This window comes from Spodoptera frugiperda, chromosome 20 (genome assembly GCF_023101765.2).
Source record: "Spodoptera frugiperda isolate SF20-4 chromosome 20, AGI-APGP_CSIRO_Sfru_2.0, whole genome shotgun sequence".
Taxonomy (NCBI): Eukaryota; Metazoa; Arthropoda; class Insecta; order Lepidoptera; family Noctuidae; genus Spodoptera; species Spodoptera frugiperda.
Genome location: NC_064231.1, coordinates 3844787 through 3864024, shown reverse-complemented (window position 1 = coordinate 3864024; position 19238 = coordinate 3844787). Strand labels below are relative to the sequence as shown.

At 33.5% G+C, this 19238-nt stretch overlaps 1 protein-coding gene across 2 annotated transcripts in view; it reads right to left on the bottom strand.

Moving 5' to 3' along the window:
- The window catches only part of LOC118281827 (uncharacterized), a 170127-nt gene extending 151193 nt beyond the window's left edge, over positions 1-18934 (bottom strand). The window contains exon 1 of one of the 2 annotated variants that reach the window (XM_035602565.2): positions 18734-18934. The gene's annotated coding sequence lies outside the window, so the exon portion shown is untranslated. The remainder of the gene's footprint in view (positions 1-18733) is intronic. The other variant, XM_035602574.2, reaches the window with a different exon arrangement.
- Positions 18935-19238: the final 304 nt, after the last annotated feature.

The window sequence follows — 19238 nt, the reverse complement described above, 5'->3', positions numbered from 1 at the left end:
CGGTGTTTTCATGGTTGTATCTACAGCGGTATGGGAGGTTGGACAAAAAAAAAAAAAGTATCGGGTTTTTGCGATGAACCAACCAATCATCGTTTCGTTCAAGGTAAATCAAACTCGTACTAAAGGTACTATAAACGTTTCTTTGGCAGAATGGGTGTACGTTTTGCCAGCCCTGGAATAGATGACGTGAATATGTCATGACAGACTATAAAATGAGAGCATGTGGGGTTCGATCGTAAATCTGCCGCGCGTGACAGCGGTGACACTATTCTGTACATTAGTGGGTGCGTGGTGCAAGTTAGAGGATTATAGCGATATTATTTTCTATACTCGTAAACGTGTCGTTTACAAATTGTGCTATAAGTAGAAATATAAGATTTTTCTTATATTTCTGTTATTTGAAAGGATTTTTTTGAGGAATTGGTAGATTTCTAGTTGCAAGTAGAAGTCGGTTTCAGAAGCATGATGGTAAATTAAATTTGATTCCTCATTTCGGCGCTTTATTTTTGGGTAAAGAAATTGAGAAAGCAAATGAGACACTCGGCTAACTATCAATAATTTTACAGTCGATAGCGATCCTAACCCCGCTAACGCCTATAACTTACACCCCAACTTTCACACAATTAATTTTCACGGAATGATCTCAGTCAACCTTGGGGTTGCATTTATTGCAGCCATAAAATCCGCCATTTTTATTTATGTCGAACAATGACAACGACCTTGGACAGTGAGTGCATCATGACATGTTCTGGTTGTATATGGTGACCGACAGTAATTATTTTTATTTGGTTCTATATCGGTTAGTGAATTAACAGAACTAACGCCTGGTCTTATTTGGTCAGTAGTTGCGTTGTAAGGGTTAAAACATTATTTAAAGAAAAAGTCGAATTCTGTACGCAGACTATTCTGGCTCTGACATAAATTATATATTACATATATTAAATATCTACAGACACACTAATTATTACTAAACACGATCGGTATCGAGCGGATCAAAATTTTAATTCATAGGTTGATTAAAAAAATTATCATTGGTACAATTTTATTTTACCTATACATTTCAAATAAAATGACACTCAAATACACATAATGATGTTCCAACCACTTCTACCTTCATTTCAACAGTTTTAACTCGTTTAAACTCCCAGCCAGACTCTCAATTACAACTTACGTTGTTACCGCATTCTTAACAAAGCCCAGAAACATAATAACCCAATGTAATTAAAGTCGTTTACAGACAAGTAAACAATGAGTCGAGCTTCTTGCCTTAGGCGCCATTAAGCGTAAGTGTCTGTTAAATGAAACGTTAAAACTAACTTTGGAAGATATTAAACTGCTCTGAAGTTTAAAGGAGCTGCGGTAAGTTGGGAACGATTAAACAAGAATAATTTTATAGAGTTGTAAATTCCATTGTGTAAAGGAGTATAATGTTCTGATTTTAAATTGTGTGAGTGAATGAATGAATGAGAAAGAAAAGAAAGAAAGAAAAATCATTTGTTGGTAGAATAAAATAAAAAAAAATCATAAAAATTAATATAGATATAGTATACACAAACATTAAAAAACAACAACCCTAAAAATTATAGTTTTGTGCCCAGTAGTGGTATCTAAAAATGACCAATTCATCATGAATGCCAGTGAGCATGAATGAATAAATACAAGTAAAAACAAATTGAATTTCTATGATACTCACCTCTATCTGACGAGTAATACAGATATTTTCAGTAACTGAATTTAAAGTACGTACCTGTAAAAAAGCAGAACAGTTTTTTAATAAAAATAGCCATACAAATACAGGCACATTTTATTTTTAGATATTTTTGTTATCAATTACCTACACACCTTCATATATCTCTATATGGTACGTTATCACTACACCGATTAAAGTGCACCCTCCTTAAAACTTATCATACATATTTCTTATCAACAGATCTTTATCAATGCAATTTTATCAAAAACGGTCACGTTTTGTCAAAAAATTTTAGGTTTTTATCAAAAATTGACACGTTTTTTATCAAAAATTGTCACGTTTTTTTACCCAATTTTAAGACGTTTTTGAAGTAACCGCAGATATATTTAGATTATCATTGAATCGCATGTTTTAAAAACATTTTAGCTGTCTTATGAAAATTAAAAGTCATACTGTTGCTATATCAGAATCGAATGTAAATGAATTACCGAAGTATAGTACAAAAGATTTAGAATGAAAAATGTTCAATAACATAAATGTAATGTCATACCTATGTATAATATTCAAGAAAAATAATGTTATTTTTACCAGACAATTCGAGTAATAGGACAGAGAGAAAACTGTACTATTTCTTTTATAAAATTGGCTGTTAGCCACGCAATGTGGTCATCTAAAAACATCTTCATTCCACAAAATCCCTTCATTAATCATTGATTATTAAAACAAGTCATAATTGTTTACTTAAAATCTGAAGGAACACGCAGCTGTCAATTAAATTTCTTTAGTATACAGCAATTGGGTATCAGATCTCAAAGATCAAAAGTGGCCCCGTAACACATTTTTACGAGAGACACAAATACCTCAAAATAATGAATGAATGAACGAAAAGTGATTCATTCACGTTCACTGTATGAAATTAAAATGTTATAATTGGATCTCTTTTTTGCTCGGATTTATTTTTAAACTTGACCGCATTTTTGGTGTAGTGTTTTCTTTTAGTGGGTCAAGTCCTGAATTCGATTCCTGGGATGAGAAAATATTGTTTGTACAATTTATTTATATATATATTCAGGCTTCATGTACAAAAATTTTGGACCTTTGGGCGATGCACAGAAAAAATACCTACTGGTAATATTTCAGGAGTTTTAATTTTAGAGACATTTTTCGTGCACCAGCAAAATAGTAATCATGTTCTATTTAATTAATATTTTTGTGTTTTTTATACAGTTAGAGCATAAACATTTGCAGATTTCAATTCAACTATGACCAAAATATTTTGCACTTGCAGTCTAGAATTGTGTCAGAATATATTAATGGAAATACGTTCCATTTTTTAGTACTACGTCTAAAAATTATCCAATTCATAGCCTTGAAAATAATGAATAAATGAATGAGTGAGTGAACAAATTTATTCCTCATAAAAAATAACAAACATTATATCAGATTACTGTACCCAGCTTCCGGAGATATAACAAAATGTCGACTTAAATTTTAAAATCCTTCATAATTCCATCCAACAAAGTTTAAATTAAAGCTGGTACTAAGCCAGTTGTTTGTTCAAACTCGGATGCCGTTCACGGAAATGATTCAGACTAAAGATTACTACTATCTTTGGGTAAACACGGACTCGGATTAAGGGAACCGTTATTTGATTCCTTATGTTACTATTGTATTGTACTGCTATGATTTTTTTTATTTCTTTTGCAATATACATTTAGGCTCTGACAGCAGGTTTGCCGGGATAAAAGTAGTATTTATATGCCAAATGCCATTAAGATCCGTTTGGAAGTTTTTGCAAATACGAGACAATTCTCATGCAATCACAGTCTGTATAAACTTTTGAAAATTGGACCATCATGTCACGTCATATAACTTAAGAACAACCCAAGCAACAAGAATATCTTATAGATTTTTCTTACAGCTTTCATTGATAAATTACTCTTTTTTTTCAATGAAGATGTCATGTCATTCAAATTTCACTCCAGAATAAAAAAAAACTAATTAAAGTTAATGAATTCGTCCTAAATATAAAATACATAGATTCAACATTTTCATAAACAAAATTTGTAATTGATTTTATATATTTTTGAAAATTTTCTCAATTAATGTCAGTAGGTGAAACTGTACTAATGCCAACGGATGTACGAGTGACCCAAAATGGCGGCTTGATGCTTAAAATTTTAATTATGTATGGACACAATAAAATTGCTAACATTTTACTAGGATAATGTTACAACCTCTTTTATGGAGCGATAAATCGTTGTGGTAAAGGGTAAAATTGTTATAAAAACAGTTTTAGCACTTTGTCCCAAAGATCAAGGCAGTAAAAGGGCACAGAGTTGATTTATAACCCTGTTTTGGTCACATTATATGAACGTGTACACATTTACTGAATTTTTTTTTTTTTATTGGGACAAGTCCGTTACAACCTCCAAAAACTGCTGCAACTCTACAGGAGCCAGGATCTACAGTTCGGCCCGTCCCAGGGACATAAAGTCTTGTATCCCGCGACGAAATAAATCAGAAGATATTATTAGAGGAGAAGAAAATTAAAACGATAGTTTCCACTTCTCTCGGTGTATTTAATACAGGAGACAGAATTACTTAAGCTTAAAGGCACAAAAGATAGGCTTATTACTTATATTCAGAAAAATAAGATAAATTGGTGGAAGCAAAACAAAAAATATCCTCGTGCAGTTTGATTGAGGCATAAATTGCACCACTCTACCGTTCCTTAGCCAAAACATGCACCCGAAACAAAAACAAATGACAGCCAATAAAAAATCAACACCTGTTCAAAAATCGAACGGCACAGGAAACAATGAAAAAGTTCACAGTGGTCCAAACCAGAGACCCTTTGATGTTTTATTGGGCGAGGGAACAATGGGATTTGTGAGGCAAAGGCAAGACATTACACAGCCTTGTGGCAATGCATCGACTATTTTTGGTAACTTTCTGTTATTTGTTGCATCGTCCGCGGTTTTGCTTGAAAGGAGGTTTCATGTCAGCGGTTTTTGTGGTAGAAACTTTGAATGGATGGTCGTCAATGAGATTGTGAGCATTTGCGGTTGCCTTTTGTACGTTTTTCGGGAAGGTGTTCCACCACATCCTGCTGGGGAATACTCTCTCTATTTATTGGTATTAATTATAGGTAATTTTGGCACGTGACTAGTTTTGATCCTCATTTCTGCATACGTCAAATGCAATGTCTAAAGACTACTAACAAATAATCTTTATTTGACGTATGTCAAATGGACATTACTTTCATAACTATTAAGGGATCAACTACAACTAATATCGCGATAAACTGCTATTGTGTGACTTATAAGTTCAAAGTCAAAGTCGAAATGATTTATTTCAAATAGACCGAGAAGGCACTTTTGAACGTCAAAGCAAATATTACAATATTAAAAAAGCAAAATGTCTGTCTGTCGGTCAGTACTCTAGTGAAGCTATTTGCTCGTTCCAAAGTGTAGATTCCTATGGAGAAAACGAGCAAGAAACTCCATAGGTTACCCTTTTTCAATATTTCGTTCTTGGTTCTATAGTACAAATATATTTTGTTCCATCACAAATGTAACTGGTCACACAACACATAACTGTGGCTCGTATAAATATATCGTTCGTAGTTAAAACAATATTGAATTCTAATATTTGCCTTGACATACAACGTTAAGTGATCGGACGCGTGTTTACTCACGTTTCGCGTTTTACAGAATTATCACATTTATTGCAATTGTACCTTTAACAAAATATTTTCAATTTTGGTTACAATTCTTGAAGTATTTTAACAGTGCTATAAGATAAGCCGGCCTAAATAAAATCTTCACCATTTGTTAAAACTTTTTCTTGATTGGACGAATAGACATGCATGACATTTAAAATGTATGAGATTGTATGGAGTTAAGGTTAAAATGCTTTTATATTGCTGTGCCCTAGCAGGGTCATGTATACGTACTTATATATTTTTACAATACTTTGTAAACTACATGATAGCAATAAATAAATTACTAAATGACAACTAAAAAATTAAAGCAAACCTGAAGTTTCATGAAGAATAAAGAGAAAAATAAAAAATGAAAATACAATTTTAGGCTTTTGGCATTATACACTTGTTATACATAAAGTTATTTTAGTGAATTAAATCCTTTGCAAATAATCTTTGACTTTGACTTTGTAACAAAAAGACATAAGAACATAAAAATCTTATCGTGTTTAAATATGCAACTCTCGTGTTTAAACGGTTTTACGTTTTATTGCTGACACCAAAAACGGCATGTTTAATGAAGATTCATTACTTAATGCACTGCAACAAAGTAAAATTGTTAATATCTTAAAGTTCATATTCGCTTGGCAACATTTGACGAGCGACATTTGCACAAAACGTTGTTCTATGTGTTAAAATCAACGTGCAACAATCCTATTAAAAACCAGTGCTCTACATTTTTTTAGCAAGTCGTCTATCTAGACTGGCTGCCCTCGCAACATTTTTCTTTGTTATAAAAAAACGTTGCCCCATATTAGGATTTTCTCCTGTATCGTGGGTGTGTTAACCGAGATAGAGAAGGTTTGAACATTAATCACCACACTTGTTCAATGCGAGTTGACGTTTTGAAACCTATAATTAGAAATTATAAGCCCAAGTTTCCTCATGATGTTTTCCTTCACCATTTGTCAGTGGTGTTTAAATAATCTTATAAAATACATAGAATTCGGAAAAAGTCACATTGATACCTTCCGTCAAACTCGCACTCCTATGCATGCAAACATGAGAAGGGCGTCTTAAACCTTCGGGCCATCACGACATTTAGGCTTTATATCCCAACCAAAGAAATATTGTTGGCAATTTTTCTTTAAAAATTCAAAAAGCGGATGATACTGTCTCTGTGCTCAATGAACGTAAATTATTATGCAGACTTGTCATTGATTTGTTGCTACTGAATTTTTCATCATTTTTATTACAACATGCATCATAAACGATTTGTTTTCCATTACGCAATATGATTTAAGGGTATGATTTATTTAATTTGTTTTGTGCTAAATATAGCACAGCGGATCTGCGATGTATTTACTTATTTTTGAAAATACTGTTTGGTCGTGTTTTGTTTTAGTAAGAGATATATTATTTAGCTTTTAGCTTTTAAAATAATATAAAAATTTAAAGCTTTTAAAATAATATAAAAACTTGTGGTATATTTTCTAAAAATGGTTACTGTTGGGTAATAAGTAACTAGTTTTTATTGAATTTGTTCATCCAAAGAAAATTTCATACGTATTTTTCATTGTAATTTATTATAATCTAATGTAAATAATTATTACGATTACTTATTTGCATGGCTAAATTAATATTTGTACCTAGATATTAAGTGACGTTACAAGAAGAATAATAATTTATCTTGCAATCGTAATCAAAAATATCATATTGCAAACCAACTCAAGATTACATGCGCCTGCCACCGACTCCGTAAGAGGATAAATTGCAGTCTGTGATTATTCATATTTAATAACGTTGACTAATGCAAACTTACAGGATGTCTGTACAGGCTATATGTATTCAAATTAAGCCTATTTTAGCTATGCACCTGGACGGTGGTCTCGCTACCATCTATCTACCATCCTTGTGGTCTAGCCAATGTTTTCTTTAAAAGTTAAAACCCGTGATTTTTAAGAACTACGAACTCAAATCACACTTAATAGTGTACATGTGTGTGTTTGTTTACATGTTTGTCCCACAGTCACGCTAAAACTACTGAACGGATTTTGATAAAATTTGGTACACAGAGAAGGTATGAGGTGACTTAGGTGATAGGATACTTTTTATACCACGGGGATATGGCCGAAGCCAATGGCGGAAGCTAGTAGTAAATACAAAATAGGCCTACAAAACGTGTCTTTCAAATAACCACATTTTTCAACGTTATCACCTTGTGACGTAATAGTTTGTGAAAAAAACGATATGACATTAGGTATCACGTACAAGCCGAAAAAAGAAAAAAAAACACAATTCCTATTAAATATTCAAAACCTATCAAGGTTTGACAAAAAATCTGAATAAAAAAAAGGTTCGCGTGTCAAGCTTACTGTCAGCTGATCTGGTAGCGTGATTTATGTGTCACACGAGCCAACTACAATCTAACAATTTTCAACTTTGACACAACATGATAAAGTTTAAAATCGGTTGATTAATTTTAGGGTAGCTTGATGTGCGGTTGTCTATGTAAAGTTGGGACAGATGTCTGTTTTGTCACAAGGGGTGCCACTAGAGGACAGTTGGCGACAAATTGTCTCGACAGATTCGTTCGCGTGAATGAAAGTTGCAGATAATGACTTCCAATAGTGACTTGATGACTACAATGTTTAGGATAATATGAACAAATTGTGGCACGAGTGAGCAATACCGAAAATCGATTGCAAAATGACAATGCAAAATGTCTTTTGCGAAGAGGGGACGACGTCAGTGGCAAATGACATTTGGTTTATTAAAAGTAACCCTGATGGTGTTATTAGTTCAATTCAACCACTGATAATAAATAATCAACAATACTCTACAGCACGAATAAGCTAAGATTCGACTTTCGAGATGGATTTATAAGGACATATAAAATTGGAGAGAACTGGTTAGTTTCCTCAATCATAAATAAATTATTTCGACTTTTCAATATAATAAAATATTAAAAAATAATCACTCTTTCATTGCTAATTTTCTAGAAATAAGTCTGCTATTTGACGTAAAAATCTGACGACGAAATTACTCACTAATTCATACCTACAAAATTTATAGTTCCTACATATAATTTTTGACGATTCGAAAAAGATATTGAATTTGACTAGTAGGAAACAAGCCCTGCTTCTCTAGAGTATAGCAATATATCAACCACAGAGATAATTTCTAAAGATACGTGCAATGAGTAGAGTAACTACTAAATTAACATCTGTCTTTGATTAACACACCTATATCTACCCCATAAAGTACAAAACAAAACACATATCCAAACAAAATTAAAGGTAAAAATGAGGAAAGTCACGCGATAAACTTAATACATAGTACACGACAAATTGCAGGAACAATAGCACCTTTGAAAGGGCCAGGCACATCTGTTGGCGCTTGCGGCTTGAGCGCCGGATGTCGATATAAACGGGACATTTGCAACTAATGGGCCCGCGGCGTCAAATGTCCCACTCTCCGGGGTGTTGTATTGCTATATTGTTGGTATTGAAACACGAGATGGGATTTCTACGAAATTAATGGGAACTGTACTGATGGATTTTATTGTATGTGCTCTATGTGTGTGTGTGTGTTTGTTTGTCTTTTAGTTTAAGGTATGTGAATTGGTATTGTTTTTCTTATTGCTGAGTAATTTTTATTGGTTGATTGGTTTTGCAATCTGAAACAGAATGTTACAGATTGAAGAAGAAGAACAAAATAAATTGAGAACCAAAACGCTGCTAATATTCAAGGAAGATAAAATTTGCAAGAACAATTGATGCATACAGGTTAATAGAAATAGCAACATTACTAACTGCACCGATGACATCAACTGCAGACAAAGCATACCAAAGAAAGAAAGCAACCTACTCTCCTTCGAAGACAGTAACACTAAATTCTGTCCCAGTATTTAAGTCCACACAAATACCTCATAGATCATAATTACAGTCTCGTTTCCTGACAATAGTGTCGCGTCACCAATTGAGCGGGGTGAACCAATCAATTGATGTTACTCAGAAATTCAATTGAAACCGTCAAGTGTATGCTCGCCTTGACTGTTTCTGAGATAGTTTTATTATAAACAATAATAGGATACTATGACCTATTGTTGAATGAGTATTCATTTGTGCTGAAGCCCGTATAATGGCAAGAGTTATTGTAGAACATTCATTGTTCCAGAATGATAGAGCATTATTCGTATGTTTGGTTTCAGAAAAATGTTTTGTTCGAGAATAGTTTTATCAATTGGAAAGGGAATGAATAGATTGTTTGTTTGATTGTTTCTCTAATCATTTCGTTCAAAAATGCTAGAAATCCAATAGTATGTCCTTTACATGTATGTAATAGTTGGATACTAACAATAACTACTATAGCTCTTGCATTGTTTACTTTAGACTTTAGTATAGTTTCTTGTATTTCTAGAAAAATCTCATACAACTACAATATTCCTTTAATTTCATTAACGATGACATCAGTATCTTCAGCCATTCCAAAATGACTAGTGCTTTGTCGTCAACCTTCACTAAATAGTCATCAATGACTTGATTTAACTCAATGTCGCAAACGCACATAAATCAATTACCCATTTTGACAGCTAACGGTACTGGTGGAATGATTTTTGAAGAAATGACGTCACCAATCATTACGTCATTTGGAGCACCCTGGGCGCTTACAAATGGGCTGATTTGAGTCTTAGAGCTAACTGTACAGGGGATTGTAAAGGATATGATGATTCATGATGACTATTGTAGTCTTAAGCGATGCAGATTACTATAACGGCGGGATTACCCGTTTGATTTTATGACAACCTGGTACCAACAACGGTTTGATACGTGACTTTATTTAATTTAAATATTTGACAAGTGGGTAATACATTTTAAGAGTCTCTGAATCGGTACTTGTTGAATGGACTATAGAAAAATAAATATGCTAAGAAGGACCTTCAATTTATGGAAAAAACTGTTTTTTCACATTACCTGAAGGTCAAAACGGGCTAAGTCTGGTACTGTTTGTTTAATAGTCAGCCTAGTTTTTTGGGTCATGACAACCAATAAATATTTCTTAAATAAAAACATTGAATCGAAAAACGTATTCGTTATGGAAGTCTCAATGGAGCGGCTGATAGTTCAGGGTCGGTTGAGCGCGTGGACGGTCACCTACGCTCTGAATGGATTGCATAAAGCGGTGACAACAATACTAATTTGATAGGTAAAGCTTGTCGGCACGATACAAATATGTTGATTTAGAAAAAAACTATATGTTTTGTTAATGGAATACGAAGATAAATTAGAATTATTATTTTCTCTACTATAATTTAAAACTAAGTAGGTAAACACAAACACAACGACGGCAATATAAAGTTTAGGGTGCTTTTCCAATAGAGATGTGCTATGTAGCTATGCTACGAAGTACGCCAGTGCTAAGCTATGTGTACCAATGAATATAATTGATGGAAGCCAAATGCATCCACAGCAACGTAGCATAGCACATTTCTGGTGGCGCTCTCACGGAGATAATTTAATGTAAAACTTTCAATTTCAGTTTCTTGACTACAAATAATAAAATTATGCCATATGTTTGCCGTTACAGTAAGCCTAAATTACAATGGCACATATTATACAGCTATGACAAAAACTAGTCACACCGTTTACGAAGATAACAAAAGATAAATTGCATTAACACTATCTGCTAATGCTTTCCATAATCCAAATCTCTCAGGAGATCTGTCGCAGCCTATTTATGTTCAAGGACCCTTCAATCGATAACATGACTTATTATCAACACCACAGGATGCACTTTAGACATTTGGCCTTGATATGTATAAATATCGGTGACACACCCACGTGTCAACAGATAAAGGATGTTCTCAAAATTGTGTTAAAATGATTTTTATAAAAGTCCATTTTGCACTGGTCACGATTTCTGATACATATGATAAATGTGTGATACGAGTAATATGTTTGTGGTCAGCATTTTCAAATTGTGTTAATGAATGATGAAATGTAAAAAATGAAGTTCTTCATTCCTAATTTTTTAACATTTAGGCTTTTAGTTCCAATTTTTTTTTTTTTTTGGTAAATTATTATCGGTCATTTGGTACGAAAAGACGAATTTTTCGTTAAGTTTTTAAGTTTCTACTGTGAATGTACAGCTGATTGAAAAATAATGGTAGCAGAACTCAATGGGAACAGAATATTTTAGCATAGTTGGCGAAGAAATATAATATACCTACGTTTTATTTCCATTAAAATTTTATTATTGACCCCTTATTCAGACTTTTTGGATAGCCCCGTATGGGTTTGGCCCTTGCCTTAATAGTAAGTACAATATGAATTCAAATGACATTGTAAATAGCCAAAATGTCCTGTTTATATAGGTAATATCCTAATAGGCAGTTTTGGAAAACGTAGGTAAAATTGACAAAAAGGGTTTGCCTTCACCACTACGGAAAGCGTTAATATTAAGTGTTATTTCCGTTAATTATTATTAAAATTTTCGTAACAATAGACTATTATACCTTTTCATTAGGTATACGTTCGTCGCCATATCTGATTATATCTGTAACTACTATCCTGGTTTAGGTTTCCATTGCATATATTTTGTATATTATATTATATATATTATATTATATATTAAATTTAAGGACCACATTTTGGTCTATGCTAGCTTTATGCTATTAAATATATTTCTGAACATTGTGTAGATAACTATAATAATACGGTTTATTTACGCAATTTTATGGAGAAAAGCTCTACTAGTTTTGAGTCACAGAGGGACTCTTCATCATAAGCAGCGTGCGCAGACGCGGCGACGTCGCGCAGCTTATTTTATGTATTTTTAGTATGTCTCACGATAGTTATTATAAAAATTGTGTAGATAACTTTTCACGTAAATAAACTTAAGCAGCCGGAACTAATACACCATTGAAAAAATGACCAATATTCCTTGCGTGCACGATGCATATTTCACGCGAAAAATTTGCAATCTCACCAATATTTTAGATTCATGCACTGCACACTTGATTGCCTCAAATATTCCGTGACTACAAACAAACCAAATCTCTCTCATTGGATGCACGTTCATGCAAAACAGCATTACTCCTTTTAAGTCTCGAATAGGTATAGAAACTCCTTTTGGCACACTTTAAGCCCACTCAGAATTCGACAAGTTCTTAAGTCACACAGTAGCAATTGTCTTAACGAATATCATAAAAGCGAACATAAGTATGTTTTTTACCTCTTTACGCTATATCAACACAACTAATCTTCTAAATATTTTGCATAAGCTTATTCACGGGCAGCAGCAAAGCCGTGGTTAAAAGTTAGTCACACATAAATAAGTCTTTATCATTCTTCGAAATGCTTCAAATGTTCCAAGTCACCGGTAAAATTAACCACCGTTAAAATCTCAAGCATAATTAGTATTTCCTCGAAGCTCTCTCCGTTTTACATCGTAAATTGGTCCATTCTCGTTCAGCTACTTACAATATTACAGCTGAAATCATTACTCATTACAAGATACAAATGTCTCACTAATTTGCTGGGCGTCAACTGGATCTTAAGAGATGAATTCCATGTTGCCCGCGACAATACTTTGGCTAATTGTTCCAGTATCCCTGTTTCTATTTTCCGTAATCCTAATGAAACTTGGCAATTGTGTGTAGGTTAGATTACCATACTGTATTACTGTACTATCGAGCTGATTTGATGTTAGATTTGGCCGATAGGTCTCTGAGCTCCACTGGGAACCTAACTGTGATGGTGAACCCCTTTGAAGTAAGCTGACCTATAATACAGCGAACCATACTACGGTGAACTTCACAATCTAATCCCATAATCCTAATTATAATATTTGCTTCCGAAATTTCTTTTATAAAATACAGATCATGGATTTCTGCATCTACATCGTTGAGAACATTGTTAGTATCATTAGCGTTTAGCAAATGACAGGTCTTTTATTACACGCTTTCGAGACCATCCATATTCATGTGAGTCATCAATCCATCACTCCTAAGGTGGATAACATGGACTGTTTGCACGAAACCAATGATGATACTCAAAGAACAGATGATTTTTCTTTCTTATCTTCAAAAGACTTTATTACCAACCAATAGAGTTGAAAATCTGTTGAAGTCATTTGACAGATCGGACTCAGATGTCCCATACACTTACGCTTTCTAGGTACAGTCACGCCAATATTGTGCGATATGATGCAACAGATTCTTGTGTCATTGCCAACACTAAGATGAATGTCTGCGAATGCCACAATATTGCGGTCTCCATTTTTATGGCTCTGCGAAATGATGGGCGGAACCGGGGAACATAACATCATCAGAGAAAAGCAAAACAAGCGACATGACGCAAACTGAACTCTAAAACAATGCTACGGGAACACGATTAATCAATTTTAGGAGTGCGACCTAATTTCGTAGTTGGTGACTGCATTACTGCACTGGGTGGTTTACGATTTTGCAATTGTAATTAATCTACGGTTTTATTAGAAAATCTAGGTGCGTACGTATGTTTCTTGGACTGTTCAGTATTGCAATAAACCTGAGTCAAATTTCAAGCGAAAATTACAAGCAACTGTTAATATCATATCAACAATTTAGTCACACATAAACATCCCTCCATCAATTTCAAAACATAGCAACAGAGAGCTAATAAACTCAAGTAATATTTAATCTTCAGCAGCATTAAAGCTTAACAACAAACTTGTTTAAATTATAAACCAATAAAGTTAAAATAAGACGAGTTGTAGTGGCCATCTGCTGAACTGATTTGACGATAGCACTAGTACCAGCCGACGCAATAATTCATCAAAATGCTATAGATGAAGATAGCTCAATAATTCAGAATACGGCCACAAATAAACTTCCACAGGTTTCCGAGAAACTTCTTAGTATTCAAACAATAGGTTGTAAGACGTTTGTTGAAATAAAATAAATTATTGCAGAACCTGATTCTGGGAAGGAATTCGAAGACTGCTATAAAGATTGGTATATTTGCAAAGGCAATGAAGGGCAGGGTGTCAATGGATTAAGGTAGGCAAAGGCCTTAGCAACAGGACTTGTTTGACAAGAGATGGCTTGAAACACTAGAGACAAAAATGAAGATTAGGAAATATAAGGACTTTCTATCTATATCATTCCGGTAGACAAATAACCGCAAACAAAGGGAGGATCGAAGTTATTTACAACTGGATGGAGACGTAAAAAATAAGACAAAACTCGTAAGTACCAGATAAAATATTAAAATAAATAATACAGTCTACACCAAGAAGAAAATATCTAACGAAGCAAGACAGGTACGGGGCAATGAATCTGAATTCAAGTCTGCACTTATATTCACTTGGTTGATTTTATTATAAGAATGTTTTAACGGCACTGTTCCATTTACTTACTCCAGACTTTCTCAGATTGTTATCACAATTAATAATGCTCTTGTTACTACTGTGCCAAGTTTAATTTGCACATTCTGTTTGCACCGGTGTTCTGGCATTGGAAACGTTTGGCATTGAGAAATGGTACAAATTGTAAAAAGTACCTACGATATTGGATCTGAATGGAATTCGTTTATTTTTGTCCGGTCTGTAGGTATTGTGAATGGTTTTAGTATATGTAATAGGTATTCTAGGAACTCGGTTTATTAGGTCATTTGGTCAAACAACTGGGTAATTAAAATTTTCATTGCATTTTGGCGTCTGAATTCCGAATTTCTGCTTAATTAAAATATTTTTACCGACGTAAGTCAGAGTAATTTAATGGTCTTTTAATCCAGTGCCTAGCAATTTTTCTACTACTTACTATTCCTTTACAAAATCATTGCTAAGGAATTGTTTAAGTAACCATTAAATGTCTATGAGTACAGAAATAATTTAATTACTAAATTTTATCGATGTCAATGTATTGTTGTGAAAAGAGTACTCTTCCTACTTTATGAATCTACTACTCTACCATGTGATACTTTAGATTATTAAAGGTGTAATATTTAATACCAATAACAATAAACATTGCAAAATTTCAAGTAAAAATACATTTTTAACTTAAAAGTCTGATCAAACCAAACATGCATAAAACTATTCAGTTTTTAAACGACAAGACGCAATTACAAGACGAAGTGCTTTTAATGGCCATTTCTTATTTCGATCCTGTACAGGATGATATATCTATAATATTATAACACGTCTAAACTCAGGACACATTACAGGTACATTTTACAGACGATGATGTCATTCGCAACGTATTGTCAGTTGAGGGATATGTAAATATGTATCATTGTGTACACACCGCCTTATCTCCATGTAGACTAGTTTGACGTTAGATACAGTTTCAGTTGTAGGCCTTATTATGTCTAGTACACATCACCTGACCACGTTGTTGAAGAAGACTTTGTTGCAAACGTCAAATGGGTCAAAATGACCCGAAACTAATACGAACGATTCGTCAGTTATGTTAAAGGTATAGAAGTATCTATAGTTGGGCTATACTTGTAGGGATCGATGTAGGTGGCGTTGCAGTGGTTTTACCTGCATTGAGTTAAGCGTAAGTATGTTTTATGCTGGTCTCTTGCCATATTCTGGCCGAAAATCCAGTTCAGTATCATCTTCATCATCAACAACAACAGCCGTAAGATGTCAACTGCTAAACAAACAATATATCTTATCCCCAACAATCATGCTTGACGCTAATAGACCAGCGAAATATCAGTCTAGGCTATCTACATCAAATATTCCATGTAATCTTATGTCATCATTAATAGTAACTTACGCTACAAACACGCCTACATCATCTTAATTTCTTCAAGGAAATAAATCAACCAATTAAACAGGAATTCCATAACAGTTTTCATTGAAATGTATGCGAAGATTGACCATGGCTTCTAGGTCACGGTTAATCTTTGTGACATCAGAATCATCAGCTCGACCGTCATCCTAAAATCTAGTTCATAAGAAAAATGAACGTAATTTACTGCAAATATTTTTAGTATCAATGTAGTCATTGCCACGACCATTCGAATTGAGAGCACTAAAGAAATGAAGAGCTTGAACATAAAAATGGGATACAAAATAGAAGCTAGAGAGAAATGGGTAGCATTCTGTAGTTACAACAAATACAGGGTGCAGTTTTTAAAACTAAACAATGTTTTAAGAAATAAATATCGACCCATAAAATGGAAATAAAAAAACTAAAACAACTGCAGATTAAACGTTAAGAGAATTTATTTTGGTGCTTAAGTTAAATATCTATAACACCATTGCAACAATTTTCTTTTTCTTTTCGTAACATTATTTTCGTCTTTTCCGTAATTATTTTAACGTTTCTTTGCTCAATTGACTTACAAATATTTTAAATCGTAAAACTAGTTATCAGAATCCACCGTCGTTTTCGTATTCCGTACCAATTTGGCATCGAACCGCTAAAATTCCTGTACCGGTCTCGCCAATCGAGTATCCAGTATATCGATTCGTCTCATTCATACGGACTTTAAAACCGTACTTAATGGTTTAGCTTGATATAACATCTGGTGAATATTATTAATGTATCCAGAGAAAAAGAGAGAGAGAGAGAGAGAGAGAGAGAGAGAGAGAGAGAGAGAGACAGATCTGTCTGTCTCTCTCTCTCTCTTTTTTACTCTGGTAAAAACTATAATATTCTGTCTCAGTCCATTATCCTTTGAAAATTAAAAATCTTGAAAGAAAAAGTATATAGACATGGTTTAAACTCATCCAAACATTCAACCAATACAATCTAGGTCAAGAGGTTTATCATGAATTATAAACCGAATTTATCCAAGGAAGATCAATAGTCGAAATCGGATCTGATTTTAAAGAGCAATTTTAAAGTGTCTTTAATTTGTCAAAGTTAAGAAATATCGTTTTGTGACGATTAATAACTATGGATGATATGCCATGGGGGTAAAAGTGACTGACGCTAGCGAAGGATATGCCTTTAACAGAATTTTGTTAACAGTCAGTCTTAAAACCAAAATTGTTCCCAGTCTGAGCACTTTTGAGAGAATATTTAGAATCATCTTATGACAATGCATCATCGTGATCTTAAAATACATACATAATAAATATGATACTAAAAAGTGGTAAGTGAATCATTAATTAAAACGTAAACTAAATGGCAAGAAAACACGAAACATGTAAATACTCTTGTTCTAAAACACATAAATTATATTGGTGACAGACCAATGCACAGCGACGTGGAAGCACCTTGCGAACAGTTTTTATTAAAATTCCAACATATTTTTACAATTTGTGATTACCATTTCTGCTTGCATAATATATTTTTGTTAATAAATCGTTGTTCTAAGGCCAAGGTGTGCGAGCACTCCAGCAGACGTCATGAGCAGAAGAATGGCAAGGAGTTGGACATAATTTGGTTAATAAGAAATAATATTTTAATTAGGATATACGTCTTGAAAAATGTGATGCTATTTCGTTAATTAATCTAGTCTACATCACATGATTTATTTTATTTTAATTAAAAATCTCTGTATCTCTACATCACCATCATCTGCATTAAAAATCATATGTTGTTTAAGTCATAAACATTCATTTCAATTAGACCAGAAATGGCACTTTCACAAAATATTGAAAACATCAGTCTATCGTAAATCCTCTTGTCATGCTATTTGCTCGTTTCAAAGTGTAGATTCCTGTTAAAAAGAACGAGTAAGGATCTCAAGTCTTTTTCAATCAATTCATATTCACAACACAGCTACAAACCAAGTCTTATCAACTCTCTTTCATCTCTCGTATCACTCTCAACCACTTGAAGATAATAATAGAACCCCACACGTTCCCCATCTCCATCCACACCTGATCAAGGAAAGAATTTCTCAAACGTATTGCTTGTCATATTTGCTTACACAAATGCTATTATTCCATGAAGCATTATTCCATCTTTCACTAAGAAAATAGTTGAAACAGTTGGCTTCTCGATACTCGAGTATCGTTCTAGGTATCTGCTATTTTGAACCTTAAACATTCCTCATTATCACACATTTTGCACGGTTTAATGACTGGAGCTAGTTTTAGTTTCTTATCTTGATGTTTTTTTTTATTATTATTTAATAGTTTATTTTTGGAACACGTGTTTTCTAATTTTGCAGTCTTGTATTTTTTCCAAGGACATCATTCGAATTTATGTTTATAAAAAATATCGCGTTGATCGTAATAATTTCCTCCATATCCTACATTACAGAATCACACAAACAATTCTCATATAAACATGGCATATTAAATACAAATGTAAATTCCATTTCAGCCGATAACTTAACAAACAAAAGGTCCAATAACTTGCAGCTGATTAGCTTCGCTTTATTTACCTTAGCAACGGCGAGCCTGCAATAACACTGCACGATAACACTAGTAGCACAATTAGCTGGAAAACTAAAGAAACTATGTCGAAAAATCGTTCGCGAAATTGGTCGTGGTTGGTAGGAAAGTGCCGGATCGTGGTGATACGTGTTCGCGCGTCGGCCGGTCGTTGTCGACTGGTAAAGCAATGATACCGGCCGGTGAGAAACGCTTTGAAATGGCTTTCATACAGTCCACATTCTAGGCTGTTACAGCAGTTCTTTATTTAAATTTTTGAATTGTTCTAATTGGAATCTATATTCAAATAATTCCTCAGATGATCTTAATCAATTAGATGTGTACATTACATCTAGTTGGAATCTATGTATAAACAATAGATGACTAATTTTTATTTTAATGTCCGTCTTGTAGATTATTTAAAAATATTAAACACGTATTTTTTATTTTCTTACGGAAACAAATACTTTCGAAGATATATCGATTTGAAATACCGCGTAACGTCTCTTCTACGCA